Source organism: Pinus tabuliformis, chromosome 1_1, assembly GCF_031772625.1.
Source record: "Pinus tabuliformis cultivar Carrire ecotype Pingquan chromosome 1_1, CPIR1, whole genome shotgun sequence".
NCBI lineage: Eukaryota > Viridiplantae > Streptophyta > Pinopsida > Pinales > Pinaceae > Pinus > Pinus tabuliformis.
Genome location: NC_142297.1, coordinates 863,645,556 through 863,662,551, shown reverse-complemented (window position 1 = coordinate 863,662,551; position 16,996 = coordinate 863,645,556). Strand labels below are relative to the sequence as shown.

The 16,996-nt window shown below is 32.4% G+C and overlaps 1 pseudogene; it reads right to left on the bottom strand.

Moving 5' to 3' along the window:
- Positions 1 to 16,380: 16,380 nt before the first annotated feature.
- On the bottom strand, positions 16,381 to 16,524 carry LOC149217010 (5.8S ribosomal RNA; annotated as a pseudogene).
- Between the last annotated feature and the right edge of the window lie 472 nt (positions 16,525 to 16,996).

The window sequence follows — 16,996 nt, the reverse complement described above, 5'->3', positions numbered from 1 at the left end:
TTAATCGATCAAGAAATAATGAAGCATACAAGAGAAATAATTCAATCAACACATTACACAATGATTTCTCTGGGAAAGCCACAACTAAAAACCATTTCTATATGTATATTGCATTAGTCAGAAAATATGAGATTATTAGGATTCTTTCCTCAAGCCTGACCGACCTATACACTATCTCTATCTATCTCATTACTTCCTAGACAAGGCTAGGCCAATCATTAACCAATGTTTTTCTTGCCCAAGTCCCTCTTTCCTTGTGATTTTTCCTTGGGAATTAACCCCCTATTAATTAGGGAAATTCTTCAATTGGAATTACGCAATCCTCATAGATCCTTCCTCTAACTACATGCACCACTTGTACAATTTGGATGATTATACAACTAATAGTACACTACCCTTGAGCTCCAATCTCAACTAGGTAGCTCTCAGATCTGATATGCATGATTTATTTACGAGTGAATCCTCAACTAACTAGTTCAGCACATGAAGCAACATCCCATTGTTTAACCTCCTACTAGTTCCTCCATAAGTTGGAACTAGCTTAATTAAATTTAACTTAGTTAAACTAAATAAATTAATTACAACTCAAAATAAACTCGACCAGGGCTCCTATAATATAGTAGACACTCTACATGACTCTAGTTAGACTCTCAACTCGAATTAATTGAGCCAACTAAGTCAAATTAACTTAGTTAACTCATACAAGTTATCTTATGGTGTGGAATTACAATTTTGTTCTTAATTTAATTCAAGGACAAAATAAAATGAGGATTTTCTTATTGCATTTTTCAACAATTTGAACATTGTAAGTTGTTTGGTGATTAGTTACGGTGAATAGAATATATATATATATATGTATGTATGTATGTATGTATGTATGTATGTACGTACGTACGTACGTACGTACGTACGTACATACATACATACATACATACATACGTACGTACGTACGTACATACGTACGTACGTACGTACGTACGTACGTACGTACGTACATACATACATACATACATACATAGATAGATAGATAGATAGATATATATATATATATATATATATATATATATATATATATATATATATATATATATATATATATATATATATATATATATATCTTCTATTCACCGTAACTAATCACCAAACAACTTACTATGTTCAAATTGTTGAAAAGTGCAATAAGAAAATCATCATTTTATTTTGTAAGTTGTTTGGTGATTAGTTACAGTGAATAGAATATATATATATATCTATATATATATATATATATATATATATATATATATATATATATATATATGTATGTATATATATTAGTAAGAGAATATTCTTTTGGAATGTATTTGTATTCAGTAAAACAATAATTTCTTAGAAAAGAGAATACATATAGTTACATGCAGAAAATTAACAACTATTGTGTAACATTTCTTTAAAAGAATATATGACTAATTTATTACTTATTGAAAAGAATTTATTGGAAAATAATATATATATATATATATATATATACTATGCATTTGAATTTGTTGGACATAAGTATATGTTGCATGCAAGAAAAACTAGCTACTACGGATTTGAATGCATTTGAATTTCTTGGAAATAAGTATATGTTGCATGCAAGAAAAATTAGCTACTGTGGATTAAAATTCTTGAAAAGGAATGATGTGATTACATTTATGAGGGGACACCTACTGTGATTTAGATTTCTAAGGAAAAATGAAAATATGCATGGGAAATATTTTATATTGAATGCAATTACTTAATGCATAATAAATATGCATATATAGGTTTTTTGCAAATATTCGATGCAACGTAGATATGCATATATAAGTTTCTACATTTAATCTAAATAATCAATGCATGTGAACATTTCACATAAAGGTGAAGAAGTCACATTATTGTTTGGAAAAGACCATATGTTTTCATGTTAAAAGTGTGTTAAACATACTTGGAAAACTCCTATGGTTCTTGTGTGCATAAGCCTAGGTTAAATACATTTATTCTCTTAAAAATATTTGTTGTGCAATTCTTGGAAGGAATTTATATATTTTTTTGGGAAAATAATCAAACTATCTAAACCATTTTCTTTGAAAAGGGTTTCATGCAAACCTTGCACAACCAAAGAAAAATTATTTTCCTAGTTCTCTGGAAAAATAAATGTGTATTTACATATATAAATATTAGTTGAATATCGTAAATTTATTTATGCACATAAGAATATAGCTATCATGAAAAAGAATAAGAATCTTTATGAATAGAGACATAACTATTGTATTAACTTCCTTTTTGGAAAATAAGTATGTATTTGTTTACAGGATAAGAATAACTAATAATGGAATAATTTTAGAGAGGAAAATATGTGTTGCATGCACGAAAATAATAGTTGATTAAGATAGATTTTATCTTAAAGAATGCATTTTACATGCATGGAAAGGAAAACTATTGAGATAGATTTCTTTGGAAGAAATGTGGTTTGCATGCATGGAAAGAATGACTATCATGTTAAATTATTCTAGAAAAAAAATATGTTATGTTAGTTCTTTTGGGAAATTATCATGCAATTAGATGTATAGAATAATGTTTATTGTACTAATTATTTTAGGAATGATTACATAATTGCATATAAAAAGAAACAAATCATGGGCTAGTTTTCTTCTGGATAAAACTTATATAATTGCATGCATTGACTATGTCGCCAGTTTTTCCTTTTTGAAAGGGTATTTGTTTACATGCCCTAAGATGATGTTTGATGGGCTAGTTCTCTTGAATTACTGTTATGCATTTGCATGCATAGGGATAACATCTATATGTTAGCTTTCCTTTGGGAATATTATGTATTTACATACAATATTATGTTCGATTTCTTTTTTAAGATTATGCATTTTCATGCAAGATTATGTTAGCTTCCTTTTGAGAAAAAAATAATAGCTATCATGAAGCATTTATGTATTACATGGAAAACCATAGCTCATGCGCTAGTTTTCCTTCAAATGAATAGATGGTGACTTATGAAAAGGATAGGTTATGTTTAAAATTGTGGCAGGTAAAGAAATAATGGTCCATGCATATTGGAGAGTGCGAGCTTTAGGATGGTCAACCGATGGGAACAACTAAGCCACAAAGATATAAATACTGAGGCTTTATGGGTACATGATATCTCTATGATTGTAACAAATTATAGATAGTTACATTTCATTTAATATAATATTTATTTGTAATATCTCATAAAAATGGTCAAGGGATGGAGTCCCTCATAACCATTGAGTGAGGGGTGAACACCCTCACGAGTGTTTAATAATAAAATTAAACATTTTTTGGTTTTCACCCTACAAGGCTTTTGTGGTATATCGATGTTTAATGACATGTTTCCTTATTGTGCCCTTCTTATGATGTTGGTTCCTTCCACTACATGTCATTTATATTATCAAGTATGCGATTAAATAATCTAGTTAAAGGAATCATGGAAATGCTGCAAGGTTACATCTGAAAGTTTCTGTTAATATGCTACAATAGTGGCTGTTAATTGTCATGCAACTTACTATTCATTTACTAAATTTACTTTGTATAATGATGAATATTTTATCCAATGGTTAATAAGGAATCTAGAATAGTAATTTGGAAAGTTAACTGTTGGTAAATTGTGTAATTTTTTTGCTAATTGTATGTGTTTTTATGTGAGGCACTAATTCCCTTTAGCATAAGCTCAAGTATGACTCTAACAAACTACATAATGATATATGCAGTATACTACTTTTTACATGAGATGCATGATGCATGTTTATGACTGCATTGAAGAGTAGTAAGTAATAAAGTCTATTATAAAACTATGCTCATGATGTTTAAATCTTGATGAGGATAAAAGACAATAAAAACATTTATTGCACCTATGAAAAATCCTGAACACTCACTAGTGGAAATGATAATTAACTACCAACCTTTGCATGTGTAATATTACGATACTGGTCATGGTGCATCTAAATAAAATGACTAAAGATGCAATACACTGCTTATAAGGGATGAGTGCATATAGTGATTATGTCTGAAATGAATGAATGTAGAATGGTGGTGTTTATCCTTGAAGAGAATAGTATAAAGTAGAATGTTTGAAAGAAATTGAAAGAACGTCTTTATATGCTAAATATTAATAATCAATAATGTGGTAAGACTTGACTGTAATGGATAAAACATGATTAGGTCCCATCATGATTGAATTCAAGATGGTTGGTCGCATCAATTAGTCAATTTTGCATGGATAAATCCTAAAAATTATATTCATGAATATGTTTGATTAAAGCTTACTTAAAGTTGTAGATAAATCATTATGGTAGTTACTTCATCTGTTGGTCTGTTGATCACAATACACTAGAAATTGGGAATGTTTGGATTGTTACCCTAATGGATATTAACACTTACACATTGATGATAAATAAGTATATTTGAATTTTTATTCACATGAAAGAAAACTACAATGACTGTCAAAGTGAATAATCTTCTAACCATGCATACCGATGACTGGAAGTTCTTGAAAGTGATAAAGAACATAGATTATGATACATTAGTGTCATTAAACTATTTTATTTTATGGTTCCATCAAATGATAGTGGTAATCCGATGATGTTGATTACGTTGTTTGTTCAAAATTTTACAATTTTAGAAATTGATGATTCAATGGAGATGTTAGTTGGTATTCATTAGGGATTGTTCATTAAATGCATATGCATAAATTAAATGACATGTTGTATGATTTATAAATTATGATAATGTTTATGATTAAAGTATTGTTCCCTTAATAGTTGTTTTGGAAAAAAAAAACCTTTATAGAAACTTAGTTTTAACATCTAGAGGATGTATCCTTACTAAATATATTACTTTTTATACATGCAGGTGGTTTATGAATAGCAACATGACCAATAGTTTCTATTATGTTGAAATATTTATAAAACAAATGCATGTGAAAGTGAAATGCATCTTGAATATATTTGATGAATGTTTTGTGTATAACAATATTTTTTAGAAGGTATGATTTTATTGAAAAAACAATTATAGCTAATGTTGCCGATGTGACTAAGTAGGAGTAGCTCAGTGACAACGTATGGAACTGTGAAAGGTAAAATGTTGCAATGTTATTTGCACTTGAAAAATAGAAAGTATAATGTTATGATATACAAAATATAGTAAAGTTTTTCTAAATTGCATGACAATCATTTAGACATGTGATGCCAGTTATGTTTCATGCTGATTTACTTTTACATATTGTGGGACCCATGATGACATTCAAGTATGATAGCATGATGCACACAAATGTTCATTTTTCTTTGATGATAATGTGCATATGTTCAATTATGTAAATTAAACTAGAAAAAAGGTGATAAAAGAGAATTTCACATGCTAAACAATTGTGGACAATTGTAAAAGGCTAGGAGGCTTTGGGTTCATGATGGTTGTTTGCCAAGATATCCTCTCCATAGAGAGAGATGATCTCAGTAAGGGAACAAAGTTGGCTAAGATCGTGAAGAGGGGAAAGACCCTGAGGCAACTCTGTTGATTTTGAAGCTTGTTGGAGGAGGCCCAAAATTCCTCATAGATGGGACACTATAAGAGGAATAGGAAGGAAATGCCAAGATGAATCATGTATTGGATCCTGTTTGGTCATTAGAATTCTTGAGCTATTTGGCCAATGGAATCCGAGACTGGACCTGGTACGGTATCTATCTGAGACTATCTTAATGTGAAAATGACTCATTCTAGTTATGAAATCTAGTTCCCATTGGTCGGGAGGAGAATTATTTTTCCACTGTGGTTCTCATAGCGGAAAAAAAATAACTAATCGGTTATGTGTTGTGTTAATTTTTTTTTTTTTTTTTTTTGTATAGATGTGTAAGAAATTCATGTACATATTGATAGGAAGGGAACCTAGTGCTGGGAAATGAATTACTGAAAGTGTAAATTACTTTATTGTATTACCAATATTGTGAATGTCTTTAATAGGGACTAAGATAGTTTGCACTTGATGCAATTAATGATCATTTCAATGATTAAAGTGCTAGCTTCTCTCTGAGTACTTTTAGTAGTATTGTGTGGATGTATTTAGCAGTAGCTAAGATAGTGTGCACATGTTGAACTGATTTATCATTTTGATGATTAGAGAGTTAGTGCTCTCTAAGTACTTCTATAAGTAATGTCATTAAAATATCGCTTGATCTTGTATAAATAATTGATAGCTAAAATCATTTCATTTTATTGAAAATGTTGTGAATAACGTGATTAGGTTGGATTTGTTAGTCATACATTACAGGGTGCTTTCCATGGAGAACTAAAGGGTTATCCAACCATTTTTAGAGTGCTTGCATAAAAGTGATCATGGCTTCCGAGAGTAATTAGTAAGTAATTGTAAGATGGTATAAAGATTCTATTTTGGATAAGTAGTTGAAAGTAGATCCTGCATATTTGTAGTTGTAAATGATTGTATATTGTTAAAACATTATTTCTTTACTTATGAATATTTATTAGAAATAAGATCGTTCATTTTGAAGGGAATGGATTCCCTTTTTGGTTGTTTAGATTGTTATATCATGAGTTAAAGTTAAAGTCCCAACGAGAGATGAACATTGAGGATGGTGTTCTCTTTGAGGGGGGAGTATGTAATATCCAAAAATCGTAAAATTCATATTCCTATATTGTGAAATATTATTAAATTAATTTAATAATTCCATAAATATTAGTTAGAGTTTGATTTAACATGGTTGCAACTACCAAAGAGTTACCCTATCCTTTTCACCATTTTCTTGGTTGAGACAAGGAACTTCCTAGGGATGCATATGATGAAAGAACCTTGAAGGATAAATTTCGTTGTTGGTGAAATGGAAGAATTTGGTGGTGGTCTCAATATTCATCATGGGAATTCTCTCAACATGGAGATTGTTGAATGATGAAACAGACCAAATCCAGGATTTTGATCATGAGGGATAAGGGATATATGGGATGAAGATTTTTGAGGAAAATCTTGGCCCATGGCCATCCCACCTACATATTTATTTCCCTGAGATAGTCTTCCATAACATTAAAAATATCTAAATGCTTAAATCCTTTAAAATGAGGGTGCCCATCTTTTACAACTATCAAATTGGTTGATTTGTAAGCAATTTTCAACCATTGGTAACCAGTGAACAATTGAAATGCCAAATAGGCTAACATATCACGTGATTTCCAATATTTTACTGTAACATAAGGGACTGAAAAATGAAACCCAAATGATGGTGGGTCATAACTTAATGGAAAATATATTCTATACTATGTAGAATTTTATTGAACTTGATTTGGCAGACTGTTAATTTCTTGGATGCAATCATAATCAATGCATTTTGGATTGGTGTGCGAATTAACCATAGCCACCTTATCATCGCTATGTACAGAGAGGTCAGACTACACCAAAGAGATAATAATTGTGTCATTTTGGTTAAAATAGTACATAATTCTTGTGGTATTATTTAAACATAGTAATCTATTTAGTGCTTATTTATGGTGAAAAGAATATATATAAGCATGTATTAAGAGAATATTTTCTTGGAATATATATATATATATATATATATATATATATATATATATATAATATATATATATATATATATATATATATATATAGATAGATATATTAATTAAAAAATTATTCTCTTGGAACAGGAAACATATATTTTCGTGCAATACAATGATGATTTCTTATAAAAGAAAATATATATAGTTACATGAAAAAGAATGAAAAATATTGTGTAGCATTTATTTAAAAGAATATATGACTATATCTATTAGTTGTTGAAAAGAATTTATTGAAGTAGAGGAGTTGGAAATATTTCCACAATAGTCATTTTTAGTTGTCTACGTTTCAAGTCTAAATCAATACCCATCATGAGGACCAAAGTTAAGGAGAAGATACATAAGAAAATATATATAAATACAAGAGAGATCTTCATGAACTAGCTAAAAATATCTAAAAGAAGGAAAGGAAAGGATCCAGGTTGACTAAGAGAATAATGGTCTAAAAATGTTTTATAGGAGATGTGTAAAACTTTATGATGAATAGATTAAGAGAACATTTCAAATGATTAATGTTCAATATATTGTTATAATTTTATTATAGCATTAATACTAATAATAATAATATTATTAATGTTTTGTTATATTAATAATATTAATGTTGTTATTAATAGTTATATAAGCAATTGTACTTTAATTAAAGGTTTTTTGATTCTAAAAAGATTAGTTATATTGGAAATACCAATTTTCCACTAATAATATTAATTAAACATTAATAATATTAATGTTAACTATAATCATTATTAATATAATTATTATTTTTTGTTGTTATTAACATTAATAATGTCGTATTAATATTATTATTGTAATTGATAATAATTATATGATTTTTTATTTATGTAAGTTATTGATAGCAACTGTTATAAATTTAAGGAGAGTAAGGCAGGCGAAGGAAATTATTATGGGATTATAGAGGGAGGATAATTAGTTGTTAGGAGAATGGAGCTATGTGAGCAGGGGAATCCTGTAGAAAAACCTGTAGATTCACAAGCTCATGTAATCTACTAAAACAAGAGACAAGAATCTACTTCTATACTTTACAATTGGAGCCCATAAACATTAAGAAAACAATAATAAATAGAGGAAGAGAATCAAAGGAAAATAGCACAATAAATATCCGGGAAAGCCACAGCTCAAAACCCCATTATTTGTTTTGCATTAATCCAGAAAATCAAGATGAAATTATAATGCTTGTTCTCTCTAGAACAATCCCAGCAGTCAACAAAGTCAATCTCCAACTCATAAGCAAGCTCAAAGACAAATCTTAGCCTCTTCACAAGCTATCTAAGGCTTTATTACAATGTGTAACTCCTATGGAGAATAGATTATATTTAAAGGGAAATAAAAACTCTAAAAATAGTGCAATCCCTCAAGGAGAAATTCCTGATTGCATGCACTGCTAGTGCAACTCAGAAAAATCCAAAACAAATAGTACATTGTCCCTGAACTCTAGTCTTGCCTGGGTTTCTTATAATCAACATGCATGAGTTTTTGATGGTGGAATCTTCAATTAACTAGAGTAGCACTAATTAGGTCACTAGTGTCCCAACTGACTATTTACTCACTATTAGTTCCTGAAATTGATTGGAACTAATTTAAACGGACTTAACTCAATAGAATAAGTTAACTAATTACAACTCATTCATAACTCATCCTTAACTCCTATAAGTTAGGGAGAACATATACATGTTTTCTAAAAGACATCCAATTCGAATTTCCTAAATTAATTAAGTTAATTAAACTTAATTAATTACTTTCAAATTTCTATGAGAAAAGAATGCTATTTTAATTCAAAGTTTAATTCAAGGACAAATTAAACTGGAATTTCTTGTTACCATTTCTCAACACTCCCTCTCAACAAGAAAAGTATTATCCACTACCCCAATCCTATCTCTATGAAAACTCGAATTACGTCTTGGAAATTCCTTTATCAAGATGTTAGAATCTTGCTCCTCCGTGGGATTGTAATCTGACAACACGATCTGCCTCAATACAGAATCTCTGAGATGATGATACCAGATATTTATTTGCTTGGAGCGATCATGAAAAACTGGATTTTCATAGAGTTTGGTACAACTTTTATTATCACAATAAATCACTATTTGATCCATTTTCTGACCAAACAAACCAACCAGGATCTTCCTCATCCAGATAACCTCACATGCTGCTTGACTTCCAGCCATGTACTCTGCCTTTGTCGAACTGAGTGCAACCGATCTCTATTTCTTGTTGTACCAAGAAACCGCAACTGACCCAACACTAAAGATCCCTCCTGATGTGATATTTCTGTCAGATGGAATCCCCACCCAATCTGCATCAGTGAAGCCTTGAAGCTTCCCTCCCTATGTTTGTCTATACCATAACCCAAACTGAGTAGTGCCTCTAAGGTATCTTAATACATGCTTTGCTACCTTCTAATACAGCTTGGTAGGCATAACCATCGCTCGAATAAGCTAGTTAACTGCATAATACATGTCTGGTTGTGTGTTTTCCAAATACACTAGTGAACCCAAAAGCTTCCTATAAACAATAGCTTCCACTAATTCTCCTAAATTAGCATCCTCCTTCCTCTAGTTACCAGCTAGAGGAGTGGTAACTAGAGGAGTCTCCATGGGTTTACTGCTCTCCATGAAGAATATCCTAAGTATCTCATTGGCATACTTTCCCTGAGAAACAAACAACTCCCCATCTCTCTGCCATACCTCCATACCAAGAAAGTAATGCATGAGCACCATGTCCTTTGTATCAATCTCTCTTGCAAGGTCCTCCTTGCAAGATTTAATGAGCTTCTCATCACCTATCAGTTTGAGATCATCTACATAAAATAAAATGATCAAAAGCTTACCTTCCACTAGTATGTGATACAGGTTCCAATCTACTTCACTCTTCGTGAAGCCCAACCAAGTGAAGTAGCTATCTATCCTAGTGTACCAAGCACGAGGTGTTTACTTCAGCCCATGTAATGCTCTCTTGAGTTGGCACACATGTGACTCACGGTCCAAGATTTCAAAACCTTTCGGTTGCTCTATGTACACCTCTTTGTCAATCATGTCATTGAGAAACGCAATCTTCACATCCATCTGATGGATCTTCCAACCCATATGTGCTGATAGTTCCGAAATGGATCTGATTGACAAATATATTGCAACAGGGCCAAAGGTCTCATCATAGTCAATCCCCTCTACCTGTGAAAAGCCACAAGACACAAATATGGCCTTATGCTTCTCCACACTACCATCTACATCTTGATTTACCTTGGAAAGCCAAAGGGAGCTCACAACTGACTTGTCCTTCGGTCTTAGGACCACATCCCAAACACTGTTTTGAATTATGCAGTCATACTCGTCCACAATAGCATCAACCTAAATCGGCTGTTCAAATGATTCCAGAAAGGAATATGGTTCTGTCACAACACATGCACCCATAAGTTCCATATATCCAGTGTACCTCTTTGGTGACCTCCTCTATCTGCACTGAGAAGAGCGTGCTCCCACATTCTCTGGTGCAATATCCAATAATTTTTCAGCCTCTCTAGTGTGCTTTCTTGCCTCTCTGGAAGACTACTTCAACAGATGTCTCCACTCCCGGAACCTCTGCATGTTGCTGCTCCACATCAATTTGAGGTTCCTCAACCTTAGGAGCTAAAATTTCCTCCACTGAATGTAGCTCAAGCTCCCTCTTAAGGGATACTTGCATGGACTTCTGCTCATACAACTTGACATCCCTTCGAACCACTGTCATCCGACTCGTTTGCATGTACACCCGATAGTTGTGGGTAGTATCAGTATAGCCCACAAAGATCCCCAACTCTGTTGTTGGATAAAGCTTCTTCCGTGCATCTTTGGTCACGTGGCAATAAACCAATGACCCAAAAATCCTAAAGTGACCAACATGTGACCTCTTACCGAAATAAGCTTCCTCTGGTGTTTTACTCTCAAGTATCCAATGTGGACTACAGTTCGGAACATAAAATGTTGTGTTGCATGCCTCAGTGCACAAGTGTAGTGGTAGGCCCTGATCATGCAGCATTGTGTTTGATGCCCCTACTATTCTCATGTTCTTCCTCTCAGCAACCACATTTTGTTGAGGGTTATGAGGTGCCGTCAACTTTCGTTTAATCCCTTCCACTGCACAAAAGTTATTAAACTCATTGGAGATATATTCTCCACCGTTATCACTTCGTAGAGCTTTAGCCTTCTTTCCTAACTCTTTATCGACCAATTATTTGAATTCAACAAACTTTTTAAATGTCGTATCCTTTCTCTGCATGAAAAATACCCAACATTTACAAAAATAGTCATCTACAAATATAACATAATACCTATCTTTGGCGGTGGGTACTGCTGAGAATGGTCCACACATATGAATGGAATCTCTCCATAATAGACTCTACTTGACTGTCTCTGTCTACAAAGGATGACTTGGTGTACTTTCCCAAAGTACAACCCTTACATGTATCAACTTGCTCAAGTGTACGTTTGGGAAGACTGGTAGAGATTTGCTGCAATATATTCAAAGCCCCATGATGCAAGTGGCCCAATCACCTGTGCCACAACTCACTGACATATCGGCTCAACATCTTTTCTGCATTTGAACTCAAAGCAACACAATCCTCTACCTCTATCTTATAGAAATTCTTCACCTGAATCCCTGTCTTCTTAACTTGACCCGTGGCTATGTGTCAAAGGAATGCCTTTCCTTTCATGAAGATCACATCATTACCTATATCCTCAAGCATGGCGACAAATAACAAGTTCTTCATCAGACCGGATACATGCATAACATTCTTCAAGGTGAGAGGATCCCCATGCTCCCTCTGAAAGGTTATAGTGCCAATACTAGTAACACTATGCTTCCCATCATCACCCATCTTGATATTCATCTAGAGATCCCTCTCCTCCAAGTCATTGAATAACTCCTTGCTACCAGTCATGTGGAATAAAGCTCCACTGTCAAGGTACCAAACACTTCCCATCATTGATGAAACCAAGCGTGCAATGGGGGAAAAGTCCAATTCAAATTGGGAGTCCAAACCTCACCCACCACTGCTCCTGAGGAATTCCCCTTGGACTTCTTCAATGGAAAATTTGTAGCAAAGTGACCCATCTTGTGACAATGAAAGCATTTAAATTTTGTGTTTTCCTTCTTCTTACCTCCGCGATAAGAATCCGATTTGGAATGACAAATTTTACCTTTCCCCTTCATTTCCTTAATTGGTAAGGAACAATTCTTTTCAACATTAGTCTTTGATGAAGAGCTATCCCTGTTGTTCCTCTTGATCTAATCCTACATCAAATCCAACCATAGTCATTCCCAATATGGAAGCTTCTCCCGACCATTCATAGAGTCCTGATAACTATGCCAACTCTTTGGGAGTCCAAGAAGAGCAAGGCTCACCATATCCTCCTCAGCAACAGTGATTCCAACACTTCCAAGTTCATCTCAACATTCAGTGAACTTGGTAAAGTACTTTGGAATCATCTCACCTTTCTCCATCTTGATTTTATGAAGTTTATCGTTCAGTGCCAACTTCCTTTGATCATTGCTATTATGGTACAAGTTCGTCAATTTTTTCTGCATAGCATGCGGAGTTTCCTTGCCATAGGGACTTGAGACAATGTGGTATCGAACTCCCTCAAGGATTGTCCACCTTTCCTTCGCCACACACTTCTTCCATTTGGCCAAGTTCTATGCATGCATAGCTGCTAGCTTGGGGACTTCTTGATGAATGAATTCCTTCAAGTCATTATCTTCTAGCATAGCCTCCATCTTGTCCCTCCAGGATATAAAATTCGAGCTTCCTTCCAAGACATACTCAAGCCTCAACCCATGGAACGCCATCTATCCATCCTGAAGTATGTTTGCAAATTCGAATTTCACCTGTAACCCAGAAACTCAAAACTTCGAAATCTCCTCTATAGAACTGATTTTAAATTAGCGATATCTCCCTCATCCGAACTTTGATTCGGCTGATTGTTTTTTAATTTGGGTATCTTTTCCTAAGGAATCTACATCTACAATTATTTCCTACAAATGTTTCACATAAATTCTTAGAACTTCTCTGAAAACTCTTGGCCCAAAAAACAATCTTGCTCTGATACCATGTAGAAAATCCTATAGATTCACAAGCTGATGTAATCTATTAAAACAAGAGACAAGAATATAGTTCTACTCTTTACAGCAGAAGCCCATAAACATCAAGCAAACAATAATCAATAGAGGAAGAGAATCAAAGGCACATAACACAATAAATATCCGCAGAAAGCCACATCTCAAAAGCGCACTATCTGTTTTGTATTAATCTGGAAAATCAAGATGAAATTACAATGCTTGTTCTCTCTAGAACAATCCCAACACTCAGCAAATTCAATCTCCAACTCATAAGAAAGCTCAAAGACAGATCTTAGCCTCTTCACATGCTCTCCAAGTCTCTATTCCAATGTGTAATTCCTATGGAGAATAGCTTGTATTTAAAGGGAAATAAAACCTCTAAAAATAGTGCAATCCCTCAAGGATCAGTTCCTAATTGCATGCACTGTCAGTGAAGCTTAGAAAAATCTAAAACAAATAGTACACTATCTCGACACTCTAGTCTCAACTTGATCTTTCTCAGAATCAACATGCATGATTTTCTAATGGTGGAATCTTCAGTTAACTAGAGTAGCACTAATTAGGTCACTAGTGTCCCAACTAACTATTTACTCACTATTACTTTCTGAAACTGAATGGAACTAATTTAACTGGAGTTAACTCAATAAACTAAGTTAACTAATTACAACTCATCCTTAACTCATATAATTGAAGGATATCATATACATCTTTTCTAAAATCCTTCCAATTCAAATTTCCTAAATTATTAGGTAAATTAAACTTAATTAATAGTTTTCAAATTGTTATGAGAAAATAATTCTATTTTAATTCATAATTTAATTCAAGGAAAAATTAAATTGGAATTTCTTGTTGCCATTTCTCAACAAATCCGGGTTCTGCTAACTTCTATCCATCCATCCATATTGAGATTGTTGGGATGATTTATGATTTCTAGGGCTACACGAATCTTCATTTTCTGATAATGGTTTTCTTTCGAGATAATTTCCATGTGTTCAAGGAAAACATGGTGATTACTCTTTAAAGAATGTTCGGCAAGAATTGTGGTTTTTCTCCTTCCATTCTTGATATCTGATCCATGTTCGTTGAGCCTAATTTTGAAGAATATTCCTATCTCTCCTATGTAGCATTTGCCACATGAACATTAACCTTGTATACGTTTTTATGCTAGGAGTGATCCTTGTTGTCTTTGACTAATCTCATTATTTTCTAGATAGTATTCGAGGGTTTAAATGAGGTTAGTATGCCCTTTTTAATGAGAATATTAGCTAATTTATCTGTGATTCTTTGGATGTAAGGGAGATAAGCTTTATCACAAGGGGTTTAGTAGCTTGGTGTGGGGGTTTTGTTAAGGATCTGGATCTGGCTTTCATGATGGCTCTGGAGATGTCCATCTTCTTGTAGCCTGTGTTCAAGAAAATATTTCTCAAATATTTCATCTCCTTTTCAACATGATCTTTGTTTGATATCCTTACTGCTATGGTGAAGGGAGCATTGAGTACTCCCATATTTTTGGTCGGATGGTGATGTGAATCAACATGGAGGTAGCTATCTATATTTGACTTCTTTCTATAAATATTGTGCTTGAATGATCCATCAATGTTTCTTGTAAGAAGAACATCAAGGAATGGAATACATTTGTTTTCTTTGTATCCATAATAAATTTAGAGTCCTTTGAAATGTTGTTAAGGTGGTTGAGGAAGTTATTCAATTCTGAGTCTCCATGTGGCTTGTCTACAATTGTGTCATCAAAGAATCTAACCGAGAATTTGGGCTTAATAAGATATGTGTGTGTGTGTGTGTGTGTGTACTTCTATTAATGAGTCTGCAATGTTGTTAAATAAGGCATGTCATGATATTTTGTATACACATGAATAGATAACGAGGCATCCCTAATAAAAAATGATTATTGGTTGATTAATACTTTATTTAACTATGATGATAAAGTTTGTTGATGACAACAATGGCAAGGGAAGATGGTGACTTATGCAAAGGATATATTATTTTTAACATTGTGGAAGGTAAATAAATAATGGTCTACGCATATTGGAGAGTGTGATCTATGGGATGGTCCACCGATAGGAACAACCAGGCGACACAGATTTAAATATTGAGGATTTGTGGGTAAATAATATTGTGATGATTGTAATAGCTTATAGGTAGTTACTTTGAATTTTAGATGATATTTATTTATATTATTTTATAAAATGGTCAAGGGATGAACTCTCCTATAATAATTGAGTGGGGGATGAATACCCTCACTAGCGTTTGATAATAAAATTAAACATTTACTCGTTTTCACCCTGTAGGGTTTCTAGGGTATATCGATGTTCAATGATGCCTTTTATTATTGTGCCATTCTTATGATGTTGGTTCCTTGCATGACGTGTCATTTATATTATCAAGTATGTGACTAGCTAATCAAGTTAAAAGAATCATGAAAATGATGCAAGGTTACATCATAAAGTTTATGTTAATATGCTACAATAGTGGTTGTTAATTGTTATGTATATTATTATTCCTTTACTAAAATTACTATGTGCAATGATGACAATTCTATCTAATGGTTAATAAGGAATCTGATAGGAATTTGGAAAGTTACCTGTGGGTAAATTGTGTAGATTTTTTCTAATCCTATACATTTTTATGCAACGTTACCAATGATGTCACTATATATATATATATATATATATATATATATATATATATATATATATATATATATATATATATGATTCACGGGATTCTGCAATTCACACTAAGTATCGCATTTCGCTACGTTCTTCATCGTAACAAGAGCCGAGATATCCGTTGCCGAGATATATATAATTGAAATTTCATTTTTTAACACGTAAATGTGTTAGATGCACAAATTAAACTACTTAATTAAACTTACACGTAAATTTAATTTTTTTACTTACTTGGATTGTGTATAGTGCACAAATTAAACTTGTAGTTCCAACAAATATTTGTTGGATTTTACATAAAATTGACCTTAAAATATAACTTTAAAAGTGACCAAAATATAAAATAATAAGATGATTTGAAATATTTTAACCATATATGCTGCATACATCACATTTTATTTAACTAGTTATGCATTAGAATGCCCATTTTAAATGTTTTTTTTATTAATAGATATTTTAAATGAACATCTGTATTATTTAATCTTATATATTGGAATATTTTATTTATAACTTATATTGAATTTATTATAATTTTTTTTTAATGTTGCATATAAAATTAAAAAGTAAATGGACTACACATATTTATCTTACTATTCTTGTTTTTTTTT